Raw genomic sequence first — 23,507 nt, 5'->3', positions numbered from 1 at the left:
GTTGTTGAAGAGAACTGTTTTCGTCACACTGCCGTCCGGCATCCTTACAGTGTGTCCGGTTCACTGTGGCCTACTGACTTTCGCCAGGTGACGATAGGAATATCTCCAAAGAGTGCATATAGCTCGTGATACGTACATCTCCGCGGTCACCAGCGATCCCAAATACACGAACTGTTTGTCGCGAGGTATATACCGTCGACATGGACGTAGCCAAAGGGGGAGTCTCAGATCCCCCTAAGGAAAATTTTTTTCGACACTGTCAAAGTCAAACCTTTTGCTATTCAATTTCTCAAATAAGTACAGTCGAAAGAAGTGTGACACAAAAATATGGTCACAAAAATACATTTTAAGTCACATTTTTTCAAACTGTAAGAGAATAAACTGTAACGTTATGGTTCGCTTTATACCTCATTGCTTTATTGGATCTCCTCTCCATAGTCGAATCTTGCTTTCACCACGCATTATGTGTTAGGCAATGGTGGGACAGACTGCTTTACGAAGTCTGGCTTTCATGATGACCCCAAACTTCTCAATCGGCGAAGTTCTGACTTTCGGTAGAAAAACTATTGTTATCTCTAAACTAGTCTAAAACCGGCTGCACGTAGTGGCAGGTTGCCAAATTCGGCTGAAACAGCGTCTCGTCTCCGTGAAAATGAAAGAGGGTTACAAATTGTACTGGAGGCACTCAACCCGGTTGTCTGTTGATGGCACCCCTTGTGATGTACAGCTGGCTCATCTTGCCCCACTAACAGATGGCCTGCCAAACCAAGAACTTTTTGGCGAATTTGTACACCTTCTTATCTCTTATCTCCTCAAGAACGGCCAACCGTGGCAACTGCTTTGTGTGTTCCTTGATGAAAGTGCCATCGTCCATCACGACGTACCTTGGTTTCGTCAATCACTGTCGGTACAGCTTCCTATCGTGGATTTTGGCAACTATATTTTGCTTGTCGTTCCGGTTCAGTATCTTCCGGATCTTAAAAACATGGAGTCCGACACCTTTCGTCATTTTTTAAACAAACCAGATGGAAATATCCACCTTTTTCGCTACGTCGCGAGTGGAAAGTTTCGGCCGACGCTTGAACAGGCTCGATAAATCGACCATTAATCGCATAGCCAAGTTTTAGTCCAACCCTAGGTCTAAGACCAAAATCAAAAATAGGTTCAAGACGACATATAATTCCAAGCACAAGCCTGCTTCAACCACTTCCACTTGTCCAACGATTCTTCAAACTTATTTAACACATATATTTAATACTGAGGTTATGTTAGATTTTTTTTGGTAAGCCCCACCTAAGAATATTTTCTGGCTACGCCCCAGACAATCAATAGTTTTGAGCGCACTTGTACTGCTAGTAGGTAATGTTCCGAGTCGATATTTGCATCCCGTAGAGAGCGTAGGCTAGTTATATTCTAGAAAAATCGTCCAACGATGAGAATAAGTTCGATTTCGTTCAATGTTCGGTGGTCCGGTGATCTCCAGATGGCTTTGTGGATATCTTTCAAGGGCCCGGGAAGCTGCATAGTTGATGAATCGTTGGCCGTTATTGTTCGTGTTGATGTGCAGGCTATGAGGCTTGATCACCAGTCTATACCTAGCTTCCGTGCCGATCTGGACGTTCATATCCTCGATGGCGATCTTGATGTCCCGTGGCGAACAGCCATCGTACGTTTCCTCCAGCTGCGCATAGAACGCTTCCTTCGCGTCGTCGGGTCTATCTTCGTGAGGATACCGTACGTTTACGATGGTGTAGTTGAAGAAACGGCCTTTTATCCTCAGTATGCATAACCTCTCGTTGATAGGTTGCCAGTCCTGGGTTCTGCCCCTCACTATAAAACCCGAAGTACCATGGTAATCGACGGGGATGAGTTTGAGGTAGTGTACGAGTTCGTATACCTTGGCTCACTGGCAACAGGGAACAACAATACCAGCCGTGAGATTAAAAGACGTATTGTCAGCGGAACTCGGGCCTATTACGGACTCCACAAACACTTGCTGTCGAACAATCTGGCCCTTCGTACTAAGTGCACAATGTACAAAATGCTAATTGAGCCGGTTGTCTTCCACGCGCATTGAACGTGGACTTTGCAAGAAGAGGACCTACGGGCACTCGGAGTTTTCGAACGACGGGTGCTAAGAACCATCTTTGGCGACGTGCAAGAGAACAGTGTATGAAGGCGAAGAATGAACCACTAGCTCGCACTAGTAGCACTAGTAGTAATGGGAATTTAGTTAACCGCTTAGTTGGTTACGAGGTACGATGCTGGTCTAACAAACCAGTCGTCGGATGTTCGAATCTCGGCTAGGCGGTGCTGCTAGATAGAGTCAGTAGGATTGTTGCACTAGCCCCGTTACTGCCCTGTACTCTAATAGCCAGCTGTAAAGTCTGTCGATAAAGAAGGGTCAACTCTTATAAAAGACGTTTAATCTCAAGGCTTTACTTTTTTATGAATTTAGGTAGGTTGCCTCAGTAAGTTCATGCCTCCGAGATTCGTAATGTGGCTGCCATCTTAGTTGTAGTGCTGAGGCAACACAATTCTTAAAAAAGCCGCCGCTCCGGATCAGACGCTATCATGAGCCGCTCCTTACCTGAAGAACAACCGCGCACTTGGTTGAGGAATTCCATGCCAACTTGCCATGATGACTATTTCATCTACTTTATTCAGATTTAGGACAAATTTATCCTTTCAGATGATTGTCAAATTGTTTTTTAAAATATTTCATTAATTACATTGACCAAACTCGTGACTTTAGTCATGACCTTGAAATGCGGTCAGGCATATATTAATATTTTTTTGAAACGATGATTCTACAATTGATGAAGGGACGGTAAGGGAAAGTAATGAAGAAAGATTTTTTCGGGAATGAAGGGGAAGGGTGGAAAGGAAGGGGGGGGGGGGTAATAGGTAACTATGGTTAACAAGTTGTCGTTGTGACTCCTATCTTTTGTCCAATGCTGGAAGGTGCATGGGTCGAACCAAGCTGTAATCAGAGATTATAACCGGATTTGAACCCACAACACCTGCCAGGGCGTGTCGCTCACTGGTACCCGTGTACCTTTGAACCACAGAGGCGCTGGACAAAAGAAGTCTGCACAACCTCCCTCATTAACCATAACGCGACATGGGTTGGTCTATTTTTAGACACACAAATTGTGTCTCTTCCTCCACCTACTGTAGAAACCACCGACCGAGAAGTTTTAATCTAACGTCTTTTTACTTTCAGGACGACGACACTATGCAGGCCCTTACGACTTGCAAGGTACTGCGTCTGCGTGTGACGCTGTTCGTCCGAAAGCGTGTTAGTCCGCGTTTCTCAGCGCGGTTCTTCGGAGGAAGGCTCCGTTCCTATGAAAATTGACCAAACTCGTGACTTTAGTCATGACCTTGAAATGCGGTCAGGCATATATTAATATTTTTTTGAAACGATGATTCTACAATTGATGAAGAGACGGTAAGGGAAAGTAATGAAGAAGGATTTTTTCGGGAATGAAGGGGAAGGGTGGAAAGGAAGGGGGGGGGGGTAATAGGAGCCTTCCTCCGAAGAACCGCGCTGAGAAACGCGGACTAACACGCTTTCGGACGAACAGCGTCACACGCAGTACCTTGCAAGTTACCTATTACCCCCCCCCCTTCCTTTCCACCCTTCCCCTTCATTCCCGAAAAAATCCTTCATCATTACTTTCCCTTACCGCCCCTTCATCAATTGTAGAATCATCGTTTCAAAAAAATATTATTAATTACATTGTTTATCATTACTTTTCAAAATCAAAAAGGCCAAAGCCTTAGGCTTAAACGTCTTTCTAAGACTTGACCCTTCTTTATCGAAAGACTTCACGGCCAGCTTTAGAATACAGGACAGTTACGGGGCTAGTGCAAGAATCCTACTGACTCTATCTAGCAGCATCTTCTAGCCGAGATTCGGACATACGACGACTGGTTTATTAGGCCAACATCGACCTCGAAGCTAGCAGGGCGGTCAGTAAAAATCAAATTAACATAAAATTATAATTTTTAGTTAAACCGTTAGTAAAACCAGTCCTGGATAAAAGATTGTTTTGCTGTAATTCCTTGTTAAACTTCAAAATCAACTTAACTTTTTTATTAGGTACCTATATCGTTTAAAAACTATAGCAAAGCCTTGGCGCTACAATTCGCTTTCGAATCTAGACCTTCTGAGTTTTTATTTGCACACTTAGCAGCCACCTGTAGCGCGAGTAGGGGACAATTGAAGGGCTAGTGCTACAATTCTATTGACTCCTAAGGCTTCTCCCAGCAAGGATTCGAGTCTTAGCGATGGCTTAGCAGAGTTTGACAGGGGGTGAGCCAAAAAAAATTTCTAATATCCTTGACCCATGTCGTTCGTGTGTGGTCAATAAAATTCTTTACTATTTTAAGATCCTTCAAGTCGATTCAGTCAGGCGCAGTTCCGCCGCGGTCTTCCGAAGACCAACCCGAAGTGAGCATCTCGTGCTATCTTACCAATCTTTCAAACCGCACAGCTATTTACAATCCGTTTTCTACCAACTGTGCTCGACTGACAGTCAATCGATTCCAGCAAACAGTAACTTATCGGTAATCTGTCAATCAGCTGTAAATCGTCATCACCCTCGTCGAGGCACCATGGTCTTCGCCAATCACTGTGTGTTAGTCAACTCAAAATACTTCATGTTCAGGGCGCACCAGAGCGCTCCTCTGGTTCAGTAGGCATTTCGTATGGTATTTGGAATCTTAGACTGGGCCACGGCACCGCAAGCGGCACCCGGCGGATGATCGATTGACACCTCCAGCATGTTGGAGGCGGCAGGACGGCTGAACTGAACTAAGCATGAGTTCCCATTGCAAACGTTACGCAATGTTCCGCTTGTATAGACACGTGCAGTAGCCCAAAACACGACTCGAAAACAACGGATTAAGAAGTGAAGATTAAATATTTTACCAGAGTAGTTTATTTTTGCTCTCACGACTGAAGAGATGATTATCGCCGCGTCTGACAACCGAAATAGGAAGGTGTTAAACGTTGCGGTTAACCTGCAGTGCGCGGGTTGTCGGGAAGAAAAGAATTTCACTGTTTAGAGCAGTACGGTTGAACGAGATGAGTGCAGCATGCAGCATCGGACAAAGCAATTCATTCGTATGCATCTTGGCTGTTGGCTGTCGAAATTATGTGGGGCAAACGGGCAACCTGTACCTTCGCAGTGCCTAGGGGCCCCGGGAAGGTTTCTGCCAGCAGCGGGGAGCCAACAGTCGTCAAACTGTCATTAGCATCGCAAACAGTCCGCGATTCGATGTTAATAGTTTGAGTCAAGTTCGGAAACTGATGAACGAGGGATTTGTTTTTCAACATTTTTGGAGAGTTTTTATGATTGAGCTACAACAATTCCGGAAGAGCCAAAACGTGGTCGTGATTTCGAAATTGTGCTAAGCTTGATGAGAGCTCGGCATAATCATTTGTATGTTGATTTGTTGGATCGGATTGGCCGTTTTTTTACGACCGAACTAACAAACCCGTTACATCTGGGCTTTCGGTATGTTACAACAAAACCACTTGACTCAGCAGCACCTGTGCCTCAAAAAACATCTAGCCTATTCGTGTGATAAAGCTGGCGACTTTCTTTTTTGCATACTGTTCTACTTATTTATTCAAATTACAAATTTTGATAAAATTCCTTTTACGATAAGATTTTATTTCTACTTCAAATATCCCTAAGATGCTGAAACTTCGCCAAAGAATACGCTGTAATCCGACAAATATGATGTATTTTTTCTTTTTTTACCATACATAACCCGAAACAATGTAAATACGTTTCACTGCAATGCTTCACGCAAGCAATATCGCTCATCTGTATATTATTGTATTGTACAGCAACAGGAAAACAAACGAATGCTCATTTTTGTTTACAGTACCGCGTTCTAGTGAAAATTCAAATCACTCGACTGTGATTGGCGACCGAGCGGAAGCCGGTGCAAGTTACTGGTGCTACTGGTCTTCGTTGGCTAGTTGGGGTGATGATTGGGTGTCGGTTTGCGCCGGCTGCGGCAGATGGAATCTCGTATCGGTTGCATTGGTCTGTCGAAGGAGCCCAGACAGATGTGGTTTTGTGGCCATCGGCCGTGAAGCGGTTTGTCGAGTACCTTCACTCACTGTCATAATGGTTAAGTGCAAGCAATCGAGACGTTGTAGGAACATGTTTATCTACAACTAGTATCGTTTGTAGATTATAGTTTACTTACAACCGATTGATGAGTATTAAACAATCATGTCATGTCACAATAATCATGTATTTCTGGTAGTGTTTTTTCAACATTCCCTTCGATGGACAATGTAAGAATATCGTTCAGTGGAAATTTCAGTTGTGTCGAAAATAGTAAAACTCCCATTTCCTACTTGGAACACCAAGTCATCTCTTTGGAGCGACGCCCCGCCCCTCCAAATCAAACACAAATAATACCCAAAACCATCGACACCAACTCGATAACATCGTGAAATGCTGGAGCACCGTCACATTGACCACACATCGGTTTTAAGCGGAGATTTAGATATGCAAATTTTAAGTTCTTCCGCTAGCAGTTATCAGGCAGTTAGAGCCATCATCTCGATACTAACGTGTGGTATCATAAGTTGGCAAAGATTTTTTTTTTCTTATTTTACGACAGCTTAGACGAGCAGCTTAGATCAGAGTGAATCGAATAAATTTTGTCTCCTTTTTTTAATCCCGTATTAGACTGATGCGTACGTGACGATCAACAGCGACACCCAGAGTCAAAGGAAAGTTGACCAGATTATATGTCTGGGTTTGTAAAAATGTGTCGCGCAAATCTTCCATACCTGGCGATTACTGATCCATTTGTGATTAGTTTAATAAGTTCTTCTTATTTGAAATACATATGTTGTTATTAGTTAAGGGTATATTTATTGAGAACTAGACGTTGATATATGAAAAAACACAATTGATTTCTGTGTAACTGTACCCAACTACTGGCAACTGAAAAACTGGTTAAAAATTCTAACAAGAAAAAAAATATGATAAAAATTTAAAAACTTAACGTCGCACAGTCGCACGTCGCACTAAACTACTGAGTTTTCCGGACTTGTATCTTCACAAAAGCTTCTTGGTTTTTGAAGTACTTTTTTGTTAAATAAAAAAATTGCATTAAGGGGGAGAGTCAAGAAATAATGGCTAGCAAAGGGTGAACGTGTGCATTCCATAACCTCTGTTCATTAACTCCTATTCCTACCTCCACGGGGTGCCGGCTGGGGAACGCAACTTCGGTTGTCGTATGCTAACAGGAAAGGGGGCACAATAGCTCCCGCCCACATTAAGATGGCAGCCCCATCAGCGGGATAAGGACCTTAGGTTAACAGCCTACTGTACCAGAAAATAAAAAAGTTACCGAAAATGAAAGAAGAAATCTCTCTGGATTATTGGCAACGACCTTTAGCATGAAAACACGGACACGAATCGGAGCATGGAATATACTGACCCTTGCCCAGCAGGGCAAGCTGGCTCAACTCACAAGGGAAGCTAGCCGCCTGAAGCTTGAAATCCTGGGCCTGAGCGAGGTCCGCTGGCCGGGTACTGGCGAAAACAGGACATCATCCGGACAAGTCTTGCTCTACTCTGGCATACGAGGTGAAAATGCTACTCGAGAAAGAGGAGTTGGATTCCTTGAGCCCAGGGGCACATGCGGCCCTGATGAAGTGGGAACCGATAAATGAGCGAATAATTGTTGCCAGATTCAGAACACGGGTTAGGAACCTTACGGCAATCCAGTGCTATGCGCCAACAGATGCTGCCGACCTGCAGGAGAAACAGAGTTTTTACAGCCAGCTGAACAGCGTGGTTGAGAAAATCCCGAAGGGGGACATTCAAATTCACATGGGCGACTTCAACGCGAAGATTGGCTCAAACAACGCGGACCTTGAACGCGTCATGGGACGCCATGGCCTAGGAGAGATGAGCGAAAACGGGGAGCTGTTTACAGAATTCTGCGGTAATAACGACATGGTCATTGGTGGATCGCTCTTCCCAGTATATAAAGTCACGTGGGTTTCCCGCGACGGCCAAACAGAAAACCAAATCGACCACATCTGCATCAGCCGGAAATGGAGAAGGAGCCTTCTTGATGTACGCGACAAACGCAGCGCTGATATTGCATCCGACCATCATCTTGTTATCGCTGAGATACGTCTGCGCGTCGCACGTGTCCAACGACGGGAGGAAAAAGTTGGATGCCGCTACGACGTCCGCCGATTGGAGAATCCTGAGGTGAAAAGGGCCTTTGTCGAACAATTTGAATCTCGAGCCTCGGAGTTGCCACCTGGTGGAACCGTCGAAGAGCAATGGACCGGCATCAAGAACGCCTTTATCACGACCAGTGATGAAACCCTCGGCAAAGCGCGCAGCGGGCGGAGGGAGTGGATTTCGGATGAAACTTGGAGGAAGATCGACGAGCGGAGAGCGGCGAAAGCCGGCATTGAGCGAGCGCGGACCAGATCGGCTAAAACAGCTGCCCGTCAACGATACGCCGAACTGGAGAGGGCTGTTAACATGCTTGTAGGCGGGACAAGAGAGCCTGGACTAACTCCTTAGCTGAACAAGGAGAAACCTCCGCCGCCAATGGTGATATCCGTTTGTTGTACGATATTTCTCGCCGCCTTAGTGGTGCCAGGATGAATACAAAGATGCCGCTAAAGGACAGAGCTGGTCAGCTATTGACTGACCGTACAGAACAGCTTAAGCGATGGACTGAACATTTTGAACAACTCTTCCGAGTTTCAAACGTCAGAGATCAACAAAACCAGCAGCGTATGACGCCTACAGTTCGTCGAATTAATCGCGTCAACTCGGAGGCGCCATCGCTGGATGAAATTGTAGCAGCCATCAAAAGTATGAAATCCAATAGAGCGCCAGGGATAGATCGTATTTCAGCCGAAATGCTCAAAGCTGACCCATCTTTGTCAGCCCAGATGATGCATCAGCTTTTCAGCAATATTTAGGAAACCGTAACTTTTCCGGTGGACTGGATGCAGGGCATATTGGTCAAAGTCCCTAAGAAAGGAGACCTAACGGAATGCGGTAACTGGCGTGGCATCACGTTGCTCTGTATTACTCTCAAAGTACTCTGTAAGGTAATCCTCAACTGGATTCAGGAGAAGATCGACGCTACTCTCCGGCGGCAGCAAGCAGGATTCCGTGCTGGCCGATCATGTGTAGACCATATCACAACGCTCCGCATTATATTGGAGCAGATCAACGAATTCCAGGACTCTCTTCTGCTGGTATTCGTTGACTTCGAAAAGGCGTTCGACCGACTCAATCACGAAAACATCTGGGGCGCACTTAGGCGTAGAGGAGTTCCAGAAAAGCTAGTTCATCTCATCGAGGCACAGTACGAGGCATTCTCGTGCAAGGTTTTGCACGACGGCGCCTTGTCTGACCCGATAAGGGTTACTGCTGGCGTGAGACAGGGCTGCATTTTATCACCGCTTCTGTTTCTCATCGTTATGGATGAGATATTAGTTGGAGCAATTGACAGTAGACCAAATCGAGGATTGCCTTGGAATCTTCTAACGATGGAGCAGCTAAATGACCTCGACCTAGCTGACGACATTGTCTTACTCGCACAACGCCGAAACGATATGCAGAGCAAGTTAGACGACCTCTCCGAGAGCTCCCAGGCAGCAGGTCTCACAGTCAATGTAGCGAAAACTAAGTCTATGGTAGTGAACACTGACAATTCCACCAACTTCACAGTAGCGGGACAACAAGTTGAGCATGTAGACGCCTTTCAATATCTTGGTAGCCAAACAACGCCCGATGGTGGTACCAACACTGATATAGCCACACGGATCAGGAAGGCCAGGGGTGCCTTTGCAGGTCTGCGAAACATTTGGCGCTCAAACCAGATCACTCTACGTACGAAAACTCGAATCTTTAATTCAAACGTTAAATCCGTACTGCTGTATGTCTGCGAAACGTGGTGCGTCTCAGCGGAGACAACGCAAAAACTGCAGGTATTCATTAACCGGTGCCTGCGATACATCATTCGTGCCTGGTGGCCTGATAATTGGATATCCAATGAGGAACTCCATCGTCGGAGTCATCAACGGCCGATAGCCACAGAAATTCGTGAACGTAGGTGGAAGTGGATCGGACACACCTTGAGGAAAGGAGCGAACGAGGTTTGCAAAGAAGCACTCGACTGGAATCCACAAGGACAGCGTAGAAGAGGCAGACCCAGAGGCTCATGGCGACGCAGCCAACGACATCCGGGCTGTAGACGAGAACCTGTCCTGGCGACAGGTAAAAGTCATGGCGAGTAACCGTCAGCAGTGGAGATCTCTGATTTCATCCCTTTGTTCTGTCGGACCGGCGGACATGGACATATAAGTAAGTAAGTAATGATAATGAACCTCCCAACAGGTCGAAGATTACGACGTTCAGACATACTAATTTCATATCTGTGCTTGAGAAGTACTCCAGAAAAAGTGATATAGTCCTCTCGTCCTAATAAAATTTCTTAGGATCGCTATAAACCTAGACCAATTTGCTGCCTGTGTTAGGGAATTCCGCCAAAAAAAAGTGATAAGTCTCATCTCAAGAGGATTTTTTAGGACCGCGATAAATCTAGTCCAATTTGATGTCCTGAAAGTGAACAGTTAAAAAAAATTAAGCGATCAACCATAGCTTTCGCCCGATTGTATCCATATACTGAAATTTTTATCGTACTTTTTTTGGCCTTTTCAGTCTTTTACGGAAATTAGAACTAGCTTTTTCAATTCACTCCGACGTTTCGACTATTTATTTTAGTCTTTTTAAGGATAGCTACAATATTTTGTCATGTTTGTTTTAGTTATAAATGTCTTTTGTTTAGATTGTACCTACAGTTGTCCCAGTTCGTCGTTAAAAATCTTTAATTTTGAGAATGTAAATGTCTTCTTTAGTGTTTCTGTGCATATCTGTCGTCTGCAAAAGATTAATATTTGTAGTCTGTCTCAGTTTAGTACAGTTTGTTGGTGAAAAAACCTTTCCAAAAACTTCGCTACTATCATAGTTGAACCTACTTTTCAAACTTCACACACTAACTGTTTTCACCGTTGCTATCTAATTGGGAGAGGGTGGTAGGGAAATTTTGTTTCTGAGTGGGTTTAATGGAGGCTAGTATTCCTGCATATGTATGGTTTAATCCATCTACGTCGCTCCGTCTGTTGATTGTATTGGGTGTATTGTAGATATGGCACATTTCTAATATTGGGAGAGCTTTTTTCTTGTAACTGCAATCGACTATTTTGGTATTGGGTATATCAATTCTGTGGTTGTTATCATATACTGAAATAATTCTGCTGTGCTGGAAATGGCATATTGATCAACCGCGAGCAGACAGTCATTTCTGCTGCTAGTAACCTGAAGTCATCCTTTTCGCCCGGACCTGGTATGCTTCCACCAGCGTTAATGAAAAAATGTTTAGATATCTTGGCAGTTCCGTTAACATCCTTAATCAACTTGTCACTTCAACAACAAAAGTTCCGTACGTAACATAACGTAACCGATTTCGTTGTTCTTAACAACAGGGCATTTGGGGTCAAGCACATGTCCGCTTAGGTGCGTCCGGCAGAAATCGAACAAAAATCTGGCAGCGAAAAACTTTTTCTGCCAGACATTCAGCCAAACATTCTGCAGGATTTCTGGCCGCCGTCACCCGTGAAAACTTGCAGAAATGCAACATCCTATTCTGGCAGAAATTTCGCCTTACGGTTTTTATGCCGGATTTCTGTTCAATTTCTGCCGAACGTGTCTAATAGAACCGGTTTTGAACCGATTCGGTTTATTTTGGGTTTTTATTGTTATTGAAACAATAGGAAATTGTCATCTTTAATAATCACAACCTTTTTCGTTCACTAACTACTCAACCTGTTCGTGTATGGTGTACGTGTTGGATCGTTTATGATGATGACAGGAGCATACAAAAGACAGCATAGAGCAAAGCAAAAAGAGCGAAAACGACAATAAAAAAATCAAGAAAAGCAAACCGGTTCGAAACGTCAAATCTGTCAGTGCCATGGGTGCCATATTGATTCTTCTTTGATTTTTTTGACCATATTGATTCTGTTCGATTTCTGTCAGGTATCCGAAATTTTCGTAAGCGGGTGGTTTTCTGTCAAATCGAAGTTGACAAAATGGCGCAGTAAGAAAAATCCAAACTTACACACTGTTTTAAATTAAACGGAGGTTGAAGGTTAAGGTCGCTTTACACCTTCAGCGAACGTGAACGTGAACAAAATTTGATGCAGGAATAACTTGCTTATCCGCACGCCCATGTTGCCCAAAGTATGTTGCCCAAAGCACACTTAGATGATGGCGAAACAAATTATGCATTAGAAAAAAATATACACATTTCAAATATTCTGAAATGTTACGAATTATTCAGTTTCCGAAGAAGCAATAAATTTAACAGTGAAACCTTCGCGAAATCAAATTCACCACACTTCATTGGAAGTGTAAATGCGCTAGTGAACATGTATGAACATGAAGCAAGGTGAATACAAATGTCAATGCTGTTCACGTCGGATGTTTCATTCCGAATGCCTCAAACCATTCTTGTGACGTGTTGCGGAGATTGGAAGCGAAGTGGAGATCGAAGTTTTCTCTCGAAAAGCGAAAATTTTCGGATTTTGCAGATACTGCCTTGCGTTTTGGGCAGCGGATTTTGCAGGTTACAGTGCTATGAACCAGTTTCCGGTGAAATTTCCGGTTTTTAATTTGCAACCTCGGGTTATTTCATTCAGAAGTAAAAATGGAAATTTTGGAAGATATATCTTCCAAAATTTCCATTTGTTTGAATGTATGTTTGTATGTTCCACCACAATTCCAGATTCCAGAAGGCCTTGACCGTTCTCCACCAAACTTGGCACACATAATCTTTGACAAATCCTTGACGTAAACGAATCAAAACTGAAGAGGTTGACAAAAGGGGGGGGGGGGGGGGTTCATAACAGAGGGGATGTTCCTTGACATAAGGGAATCAGTACTGGAGGGTTGAGTACTAGAGGGGGGGGGGGGGGTCCCTAACAGGAGTGAGGTGTCCATAACTCTTAATTCAGGCGGTTCTTTATCAAACTCGATATACATGTTCCTTGGCATAAGGGAATCATCAGCAATTATCAAACTAGCCATTTTGAATCTTCCTTTTTTATTTCGCTCTTGAAGATACGGGTGTACCCAATGCTTTCTGCATTTTTTACGCTTTGCTGCATTTGAAATCAATAACATGGCCACGACACATAGTCCAAACGCAGCTACCTCTAATAAATCGGAATTATCCATGCACAAAAACGATAAAAACAAACCGGCTAAACCAAACTTTAGTTGTCATTTCATGTCCACTTTTTCGGAAGCGTTTTACAGTTCGCGACTTTGACACTTTGACATATTTTGAAGACTGCTCACGCCTACTGCTTGATGACAAAAAAAAATTTTCCTTTCTCTTTTCCCACACACAAAACCAAACAAAAAGTAATAATTTCGTGGTTGCGAATGGTGAACGTGAACTACATAACTCACCACAGCAGATGTTCGCGATGCTGTTCACGACGGAAAAAGCATACTGTCAAACGATTAGTTCACGTTCGCTGTTCATCGTAGGTGTAAAACCACCTTTAAAAGGTAGAAGTCGCTGTACCGTGTTTAATAAACTAAAGAAAGAAAACAGGAACATTTGTGTGGTCAGTGCGATTAGCAAAATCAAAATAGTTATTGAGCTACAGTTCAAAGCGCACTGGACTAAATGCAAACAAGTTCGAAGGAGTTTTTTGAAGGATAACGAAAACGAAAAGCTCTAATACATTTTTGTGTTTGCAGATTGCTGTACAAGCTAAACCTAGTGGACGACTTCGGAAACGATTTTCTGATTGTGGACATAGAACGAAGAAAACAAAAATTGGACAAACAACAGCTAATTTTTCGACTGAAGAACTCATTTTCGCGGCAGCTTCTAATGCTACTTCAACTGAATGTCATCTAACAGGAAGGTCGATACAAAACTTATCGAAAGGGTGTGTAAGAGTACTTACGAGCTTAGCGGGAAAAATAACAGTTAATAATCAGTTAAGTTAAGGATTTCTTTACCGAAATGGTTTCTCCAAGGCCCAGTATAATGACATATGCAAAACAACGCTTGAGATATCGATATATATCCAGCATACAATCAGTTAATTATCGCGAAAAATCTCTACTACCTACTTGGTTTAGATATTATTTTATCAATTTCGATTTGTTTGATGGTAAATTTTGCAGGAATTTCAATATCGCCTTCTGAATCAAACATTACTTTACGAAATTTATTCAAAATACGATACTTTCGATTCAAAAGGTAAACATATCATGATTTTCAAGTCATTTATTTTTGCGTCGATCGATTGAAAAAACTTCTGCGCATCAACTCCAACAAAGAAACCTATTGATTTGAAAGTACGCACTATTAAAAAAATGAAAATAATGAAACATTGTCCAACTGAAAATCTTCGTTTCGTGATTGGTTGGAAAAAACGTCATCATAACTTTAACGTGATTTCAGAAAAAATGATAAAATCTTCCCGTTCCAACAGGTTGAAAATTCTTTGCGACGATTGAACCTAGTCCTATTTGTTGATATCTGTGGTTGGAAAGTAAGATAGAACAAATGACAAAGTCTGCTAGTCTCGACAAGATTTCTTAACACTGCGATTAAACCTAGTCCAATTTGATGTCTGTGTTGGGAAAGTGTGCCGGAAAAAATGTCAAATGTCCCTCGTACCAACAGGTCGCAAATTCTTTACGACGAGGCGAATAAACCTAGGCTAATTCGATATCTGTGTTGGAAAAGTGTGTTACAGCTGTAGTGTTCGGTCGTAATATAATTGCGTATGTTTACCGTTTCATTGAAAGTGTATTGAAAAGATGTGTTGTTGATAAAATGGGATTTAATTGGTAAAATCCCTTGATTGATAATAAAAACAATTTTTAATTTCTGTAAGGTGACAGGAAAGCAAAAGCTTGTGATTTTGAATTTGTTAAATTGTTCCTAAATGCACATAGACATAATTCTAACTAGGGTAAATTAACCATTAGTGGACCAGTTAGTGCTTGAGTAGTTTTCTTCCACGAATTATTTTAAACCGGTAACGCCAAACACGCAACCGATGGCACTTACAATACGAGTAACTTTCGATTAAGCCTAAAGAAATATATATGTATATATGCTGCATGTATACATGAAGAATCATGTTATTACATGCATGGATACATGCTACTATCATCATAAAGAATCCAATTCAACATCAACATTTTTTGCAACAATGATTCGTAAAAATATCTTTTATTTCTAGAACAGAACATACTAAATTTTATATTCCAATTTGTTAAACATTTTTCGAGTTGGTACCGTTCACTACGCAAAGGTTAAAAAAACAGCTTCAATTCGAATATTTGCAAAAAATATACGCAGAATTCCTCAATCTCACTGTTGATTGATCCAAATTCCGGATGTTGAATCGTCAATTTGTAGGCATATTGCGTGAAACCGGCTTCAGCAGTCCGGCAGTAAAAACTAAGCCGTGTTTTCGTAAACTATTTTATGATTCAATGTCGTCACCGAGACTACTAGCCTGTCGCTCCGGGCCGGATCGGACCGGTAGTCTAAATATTTGTTCCACCCCTTTGGAATTCCATGGTCGCACACACGGTCGCTTGAATGCGCTAAAATCTGGTTTGTTGGCAACCACCAGAGGAGCAGCCGACAGCTTTGCCCTGACAGGTGTCAGAAAATCATTACCGACGATAAGCGGTTTTTGAAAGCGGCAATTAAGATAACAGTTGGTGACGAAGTTGATAGGCTGGGTTATGAAATTCTATGCGCTGTTCCGCTATGGGCACGACGACGCAGGTCCGAAACCGAAACTAACAGTGAAAGTTTCCCTACTGTAGTTTTGTCTCTCTCTCCTTTCAATGGGAAACCTCAATAAATCATAATGCACTCAAAAGAATCGAAAAGAATATGTATCGTTGAGATCTTCGAAATGCTCTCAACAAAAACGGAAATCTTTTCAAGCATTCAATTGAAGAGTAACGTGCCGTCGTCGGCCTCCTTCTCCGCTGGTTAGAATCAACAACCGATTTTATGGCGCCAATCGCTCAGATCTATAAATCAAACCCGAAAAGAACAGTCACCATACTAGAAAAATGAACAGGAAACCTCGGGTTGGGGACTAATTGATAAAATTCGATTCGCCATAAATCAAGCGACCACCAAACGACTGGTGGTGGTGGTCTTCTAGCTGTTGCTGCGGGTCAACGCACTTGGATTGCGCATTCTAAAATTCATCGAACAACTCTTGATCCAATTATGAGAGCTCCTCAGCTGTCGGTGTAGCTGATTAAAGGTCATCTGGTCGTTTAATCCCGTTCATTACGCCAGTAAATGATTCCTTATTAGACTGCTGCGTTCAACGTTAAATGGTCCGAAGCAGTTAAAGATCCTGATCTTCCACTTCACGTGCGCACGTTTGTTACCTTTTTATCGGTTCATCGATTCCAATAACATTACTACATAATTGTGGCAGGTATGCGGTTGCGTTCTTTCGTGGAACGCTACGGCGTTCGTTGCTTGTTGGAATTCTTTGCGCACCTTCTTACAGGATTGACCGTGATGATGGCTTCATCAACATTGCTTGGTACAGTTGTGTTCTAGCAAACGATAATGCCTGTTTCAGTCCACCTGTACCTTTTGGTTTTGAAATAATGAAAACGATTATCTTTGGATAATGGAATGCGAATCGGTATCATTTTGTTAATAAAATGTATGCTCAATTGAAAATGTCCCAGAGGACCATTGGTTTTAGAAACTCAGTTAACTAATTTCTGGAACTTCCACGCAGATATGAATACAATTTATGTAGGTAAATGTGTGGGAGTAGCAGAAGCGTGGAAGTGTGAAAGCAATAATTAAAAACTTTGATACTTACAAATCGCTTCAAGCTAATAGATTAGACAAGTCAGAAATTCCATTAAAAAGGCATCAAAACTTATAAATGTTCCGATTTTGCCCAAGTTTTATGTACTTACTAGCTTACCCGACAAACTTCGTAGTGCCACAAATTAAACTGCGTTGTACATAAATCCTGAATCTCGGATGACCTTTATAACAATCTCGAGTTTTACAAGTTTCTGAGGATTTCATGAGTATTTTAATATACAAATTTTCCTCACAGAAAATAGAAAACAACTCCCCCATTGCTAAGCCTGATGAAAAAAAGCGGATAGCATTTAAATATTCGCCATCATTCAAACCATTTTGCGGAACACCAATTCTCGGTTGACCATAACGCGGAATATAAAGTTTTGCAGAATACCATTTCGCGAAAAACCTTACGCGGGATGTACCATTTCACGGAAAATCTTTTCGTAGAAAGTACCATTTCGCAGGGGTGACCCAACTGAAGGAAAGTAATAGAGGTCAGTAGATCTATGAAAATAAATAAACCTAGATAAAGGTGACCTCTACGGGGTGCTGCCCCCCGCAATGGCCGGCGCTTCCGACGACAGCGACCTGTCGGCTTGTGTCCGTCTCGCCCTGAATCATCTAATGTTACTATTGATAGTTTCTGGTGGTTTTGTTATTGACTAATGTTTCATGAAAGAGTCTAAAATCTCTCGAGTTTGACTAGTTTTTGAGTTACGCAAAAATTTCTATTTTATTTGTATGAGAGTCTTTATCCCCCTACCACAGTGGTGAGGGGTCTCAAATCATCATAAAAAAATTCCTTAATCCAAAATCACCCACATGCCAAATTTGGTTCCATTTGCTTGATTAGTTCTCGAGTAATGAAGAAATTAGTATTTCATTTGTATGGAAGCCCTCTCTTAGTGGGGAGAGGGGTCTCTAACCATCATAAGAACCTTCGCTGGCCCCATGCAAATGCAAATTGCAATTTTCACGCCGATTGGTTCAGTAGTTTTCGATTCTATAAGGAACATCCCGACAGTCAGACAGACAGACAGACAGACAGAAATCCATTTTAATAGATTTGTCTGTCTGTCTGTCTGTCTGTCTGTCTGTCTGTCTGTCTGTCTGTCTGTCTGTCTGTCTGTCTGTCTGTCTGTCTGTCTGTCTGTCTGTCTGTCTGTCTGTCTGTCTGTCTGTCTGTCTGTCTGTCTGTCTGTCTGTCTGTCTGTCTGTCTGTCTGTCTGTCTGTCTGTCTGTCTGTCTGTCTGTCTGTCTGTCTGTCTGTCTGTCTGTCTGTCTGTCTGTCTGTCTGTCTGTCTGTCTGTCTGTCTGTCTGTCTGTCTGTCTGTCTGTCTGTCTGTCTGTCTGTCTGTCTGTCTGTCTGTCTGTCTGTCTGTCTGTCTGTCTGTCTGTCTGTCTGTCTGTCTGTCTGTCTGTCTGTCTGTCTGTCTGTCTGTCTGTCTGTCTGTCTGTCTGTCTGTCTGTCTGTCTGTCTGTCTGTCTGTCTGTCTGTCTGTCTGTCTGTCTGTCTGTCTGTCTGTCTGTCTGTCTGTCTGTCTGTCTGTCTGTCTGTCTGTCTGTCTGTCTGTCTGTCTGTCTGTCTGTCTGTCTGTCTGTCTGTCTGTCTGTCTGTCTGTCTGTCTGTCTGTCTGTCTGTCTGTCTGTCTGTCTGTCTGTCTGTCTGTCTGTCTGTCTGTCTGTCTGTCTGTCTGTCTGTCTGTCTGTCTGTCTGTCTGTCTGTCTGTCTGTCTGTCTGTCTGTCTGTCTGTCTGTCTGTCTGTCTGTCTGTCTGTCTGTCTGTCTGTCTGTCTGTCTGTCTGTCTGTCTGTCTGTCTGTCTGTCTGTCTGTCTGTCTGTCTGTCTGTCTGTCTGTCTGTCTGTCTGTCTGTCTGTCTGTCTGTCTGTCTGTCTGTCTGTCTGTCTGTCTGTCTGTCTGTCTGTCTGTCTGTCTGTCTGTCTGTCTGTCTGTCTGTCTGTCTGTCTGTCTGTCTGTCTGTCTGTCTGTCTGTCTGTCTGTCTGTCTGTCTGTCTGTCTGTCTGTCTGTCTGTCTGTCTGTCTGTCTGTCTGTCTGTCTGTCTGTCTGTCTGTCTGTCTGTCTGTCTGTCTGTCTGTCTGTCTGTCTGTCTGTCTGTCTGTCTGTCTGTCTGTCTGTCTGTCTGTCTGTCTGTCTGTCTGTCTGTCTGTCTGTCTGTCTGTCTGTCTGTCTGTCTGTCTGTCTGTCTGTCTGTCTGTCTGTCTGTCTGTCTGTCTGTCTGTCTGTCTGTCTGTCTGTCTGTCTGTCTGTCTGTCTGTCTGTCTGTCTGTCTGTCTGTCTGTCTGTCTGTCTGTCTGTCTGTCTGTCTGTCTGTCTGTCTGTCTGTCTGTCTGTCTGTCTGTCTGTCTGTCTGTCTGTCTGTCTGTCTGTCTGTCTGTCTGTCTGTCTGTCTGTCTGTCTGTCTGTCTGTCTGTCTGTCTGTCTGTCTGTCTGTCTGTCTGTCTGTCTGTCTGTCTGTCTGTCTGTCTGTCTGTCTGTCTGTCTGTCTGTCTGTCTGTCTGTCTGTCTGTCTGTCTGTCTGTCTGTCTGTCTGTCTGTCTGTCTGTCTGTCTGTCTGTCTGTCTGTCTGTCTGTCTGTCTGTCTGTCTGTCTGTCTGTCTGTCTGTCTGTCTGTCTGTCTGTCTGTCTGTCTGTCTGTCTGTCTGTCTGTCTGTCTGTCTGTCTGTCTGTCTGTCTGTCTGTCTGTCTGTCTGTCTGTCTGTCTGTCTGTCTGTCTGTCTGTCTGTCTGTCTGTCTGTCTGTCTGTCTGTCTGTCTGTCTGTCTGTCTGTCTGTCTGTCTGTCTGTCTGTCTGTCTGTCTGTCTGTCTGTCTGTCTGTCTGTCTGTCTGTCTGTCTGTCTGTCTGTCTGTCTGTCTGTCTGTCTGTCTGTCTGTCTGTCTGTCTGTCTGTCTGTCTGTCTGTCTGTCTGTCTGTCTGTCTGTCTGTCTGTCTGTCTGTCTGTCTGTCTGTCTGTCTGTCTGTCTGTCTGTCTGTCTGTCTGTCTGTCTGTCTGTCTGTCTGTCTGTCTGTCTGTCTGTCTGTCTGTCTGTCTGTCTGTCTGTCTGTCTGTCTGTCTGTCTGTCTGTCTGTCTGTCTGTCTGTCTGTCTGTCTGTCTGTCTGTCTGTCTGTCTGTCTGTCTGTCTGTCTGTCTGTCTGTCTGTCTGTCTGTCTGTCTGTCTGTCTGTCTGTCTGTCTGTCTGTCTGTCTGTCTGTCTGTCTGTCTGTCTGTCTGTCTGTCTGTCTGTCTGTCTGTCTGTCTGTCTGTCTGTCTGTCTGTCTGTCTGTCTGTCTGTCTGTCTGTCTGTCTGTCTGTCTGTCTGTCTGTCTGTCTGTCTGTCTGTCTGTCTGTCTGTCTGTCTGTCTGTCTGTCTGTCTGTCTGTCTGTCTGTCTGTCTGTCTGTCTGTCTGTCTGTCTGTCTGTCTGTCTGTCTGTCTGTCTGTCTGTCTGTCTGTCTGTCTGTCTGTCTGTCTGTCTGTCTGTCTGTCTGTCTGTCTGTCTGTCTGTCTGTCTGTCTGTCTGTCTGTCTGTCTGTCTGTCTGTCTGTCTGTCTGTCTGTCTGTCTGTCTGTCTGTCTGTCTGTCTGTCTGTCTGTCTGTCTGTCTGTCTGTCTGTCTGTCTGTCTGTCTGTCTGTCTGTCTGTCTGTCTGTCTGTCTGTCTGTCTGTCTGTCTGTCTGTCTGTCTGTCTGTCTGTCTGTCTGTCTGTCTGTCTGTCTGTCTGTCTGTCTGTCTGTCTGTCTGTCTGTCTGTCTGTCTGTCTGTCTGTCTGTCTGTCTGTCTGTCTGTCTGTCTGTCTGTCTGTCTGTCTGTCTGTCTGTCTGTCTGTCTGTCTGTCTGTCTGTCTGTCTGTCTGTCTGTCTGTCTGTCTGTCTGTCTGTCTGTCTGTCTGTCTGTCTGTCTGTCTGTCTGTCTGTCTGTCTGTCTGTCTGTCTGTCTGTCTGTCTGTCTGTCTGTCTGTCTGTCTGTCTGTCTGTCTGTCTGTCTGTCTGTCTGTCTGTCTGTCTGTCTGTCTGTCTGTCTGTCTGTCTGTCTGTCTGTCTGTCTGTCTGTCTGTCTGTCTGTCTGTCTGTCTGTCTGTCTGTCTGTCTGTCTGTCTGTCTGTCTGTCTGTCTGTCTGTCTGTCTGTCTGTCTGTCTGTCTGTCTGTCTGTCTGTCTGTCTGTCTGTCTGTCTGTCTGTCTGTCTGTCTGTCTGTCTGTCTGTCTGTCTGTCTGTCTGTCTGTCTGTCTGTCTGTCTGTCTGTCTGTCTGTCTGTCTGTCTAATCTATCTATCTCGTTTCCTTTATCTGTCTATCTCGTTTTTTTCTGTTTGTTTTTTACTTTCTCTGTCTCGTCTCTCCTTTCTGTGTCTCTTGTTTCCTTTCGCAGTCTTTTGCTGCATTTATCTTTCTCTTCTTTCCTATTTTTATTTCTTCTTTCTTTCCTCTGCTCCCTTTTTTCATTCTCTTTCTTCTCTATGCTCTCTTTGTTTTGCCTCTTCTCTCAATTCATATCTATAGAAAAGTTACAATTCAAGAAAAATATGTCATTCATATTTATTTCAAAGTTTTCTACTTTGCTAACTTGCGGCATTCGAAAACTAGAGAGTAATGAATTAAATTTACAATTGAAAAGTTATCAAAAAACCAACCTTGTTCGTAACAACATGCTGAGAGCTTCAGTTTTTGAGTTACTTGAGTATCCAGCCGGTCGTTTTGCTTTGATTTTTATACAAAATCATAATTTTTACTTATCATCTACGAGAGAGTCGTCGTTAAAATTTATTGGCCGTCAAGTTCAAGTTGAACCAACGTAGAGTTCGTTGAACTGCATTGCCATAAATCGGATTGGGTCGTACAGCCCGTAGTTTGCATTCCCTGCTTGCAAGTGCAGGAAATACCTAATTCTGTGATGTCGTTCAGGAGCAGACAAATTCAGTTGACTCAGAAGGGCGGGATATTGACTGTCCCTCCCTGTCTCATAAACCAGAAACGTGACTTGAGCATTAGCACGTCTTATTACAAGAGTCTGTACTACTTCGATTCGATTCACGAATATGATGGACGCGTTGTAAGACATGTCCCGCCATGTTGTAGTTAAAAATTGTTTTGTTTTTGGTTTGTTTTTGCGATGAAAGTAGACGGTAGAGCACTTCAAGATGTTACTCGAGTACCAATCTTCAAATTTGTTCCCAAGGCGTTGCAGTTCAATGCAGTCGAAGTCAATTTTAATTATCTTGAAGATTTTTACATCGTCAGCATAAAAAGCCCGACAGCCAGGTGACAGGAGAGCTGATAGTTCATTTATAAAAAGAGAAAAAAGCAGTGGTCCAAAGTTGCTCCCCTGTGGTACGCCAGAGATGTTGTTCGAAAATTCGGACCCGATCTTCACACTCAGCTAACGGTGTGTTAGGTACGAGTGTAGCCACTTGCAAAACGTTGCGGAAATTCTCAGTTTCTCCAGCCTGGCAAGGAGGATGTTGTGATCTACCCAATCAAACGCTGCTTCCAGGTTCGTGTAAACTGCATCAATTTGCACTCCTTTATTCATGTTGCGCAAGCAGGATAAGACGAAATCGACGATATTCGTGGAGACTGACCGGTTTGGAGAAAACCATACTGGTCTGAGGAAATGTACTATTGACAGCTAGCGGACAGAGCATCGTTGACGATTATTTCGAACACTTTAGAGCTGGAGCATAACGATGTAATCCCCTCGATAGTTTGAATGTTGCGCTTATCGCCCTTCTTGTGTATAGGGAACATGACAAGTTTTTTTCCATAGAATAGGGAACTTACACTGCTGGATTGAAGCATTGAACAATGCTGAAAGAGGTCTAACGAGAACAGTAGAACACTTTTTCATGATGCAAGATGAAATAACATTAGGTTCGGCCACTTAGGAATATTTTAATTTTCCGATGGCAGTTTCCACAATTTCCTCTGTTACATGATAAACGTTGAGGTTAATGACTTCGTTACGTGTGTTTCTAACAGCAGAGGAACTTTGTTTCGAGGAAGCATGAAAACGATCAAAAGCCTGCTTGAAGTGTGTAGCAAAGAGATTGTATTTATTGCGAGCAATGTTGTCATTTGGTGCTGTTTGTGCTGTTGCTGTGCTGTTTTTGTGTCCTAGGTTTTATTGAAACTTCTACTAGGTAATTCCTTAATGTCAGAGCATCTCCATCTATTTATTTGCGAGTTAGATTTGGAAAATATTTCTGCTAAAAAGGTTATGAATATACTGTCAGGAAATTTAAACAACAACCAAACTAATATTGTTGGTGCCATTCATATTGATAGTAAACATTGTTAAGCTGATTCCATCGAATATTTTCATCAAATACTCTTTCCTTCATTTCTTAAACTATCAGATTAACCGTCATTGGTCATCCAATCATGGCATTTGTCGCATCACAAGTTGCGATTTTAAGGCAAATAAACAAACAACCAAACCCCTTCCGTGCACAAAATGATTGACAAAACGCTTAGTTTTCCAGTTTAGTTCGTGAACTGTTAGTTTGCTTCTACG

The 23,507-nt window shown here is 43.1% G+C and overlaps 1 protein-coding gene across 1 annotated transcript in view; it reads right to left on the bottom strand.

Moving 5' to 3' along the window:
* Positions 1 to 23,507, bottom strand: part of LOC128739370 (uncharacterized) — a 186,587-nt gene that overhangs the window by 136,440 nt on the left and 26,640 nt on the right. The window lies entirely within an intron of this gene.

Source organism: Sabethes cyaneus, chromosome 3, assembly GCF_943734655.1.
Source record: "Sabethes cyaneus chromosome 3, idSabCyanKW18_F2, whole genome shotgun sequence".
Classification (NCBI taxonomy): Eukaryota; Metazoa; Arthropoda; class Insecta; order Diptera; family Culicidae; genus Sabethes; species Sabethes cyaneus.
The sequence above is the reverse complement of the archived record's forward strand: the minus strand, read 5'-3'. Positions and strand labels throughout refer to the sequence as shown.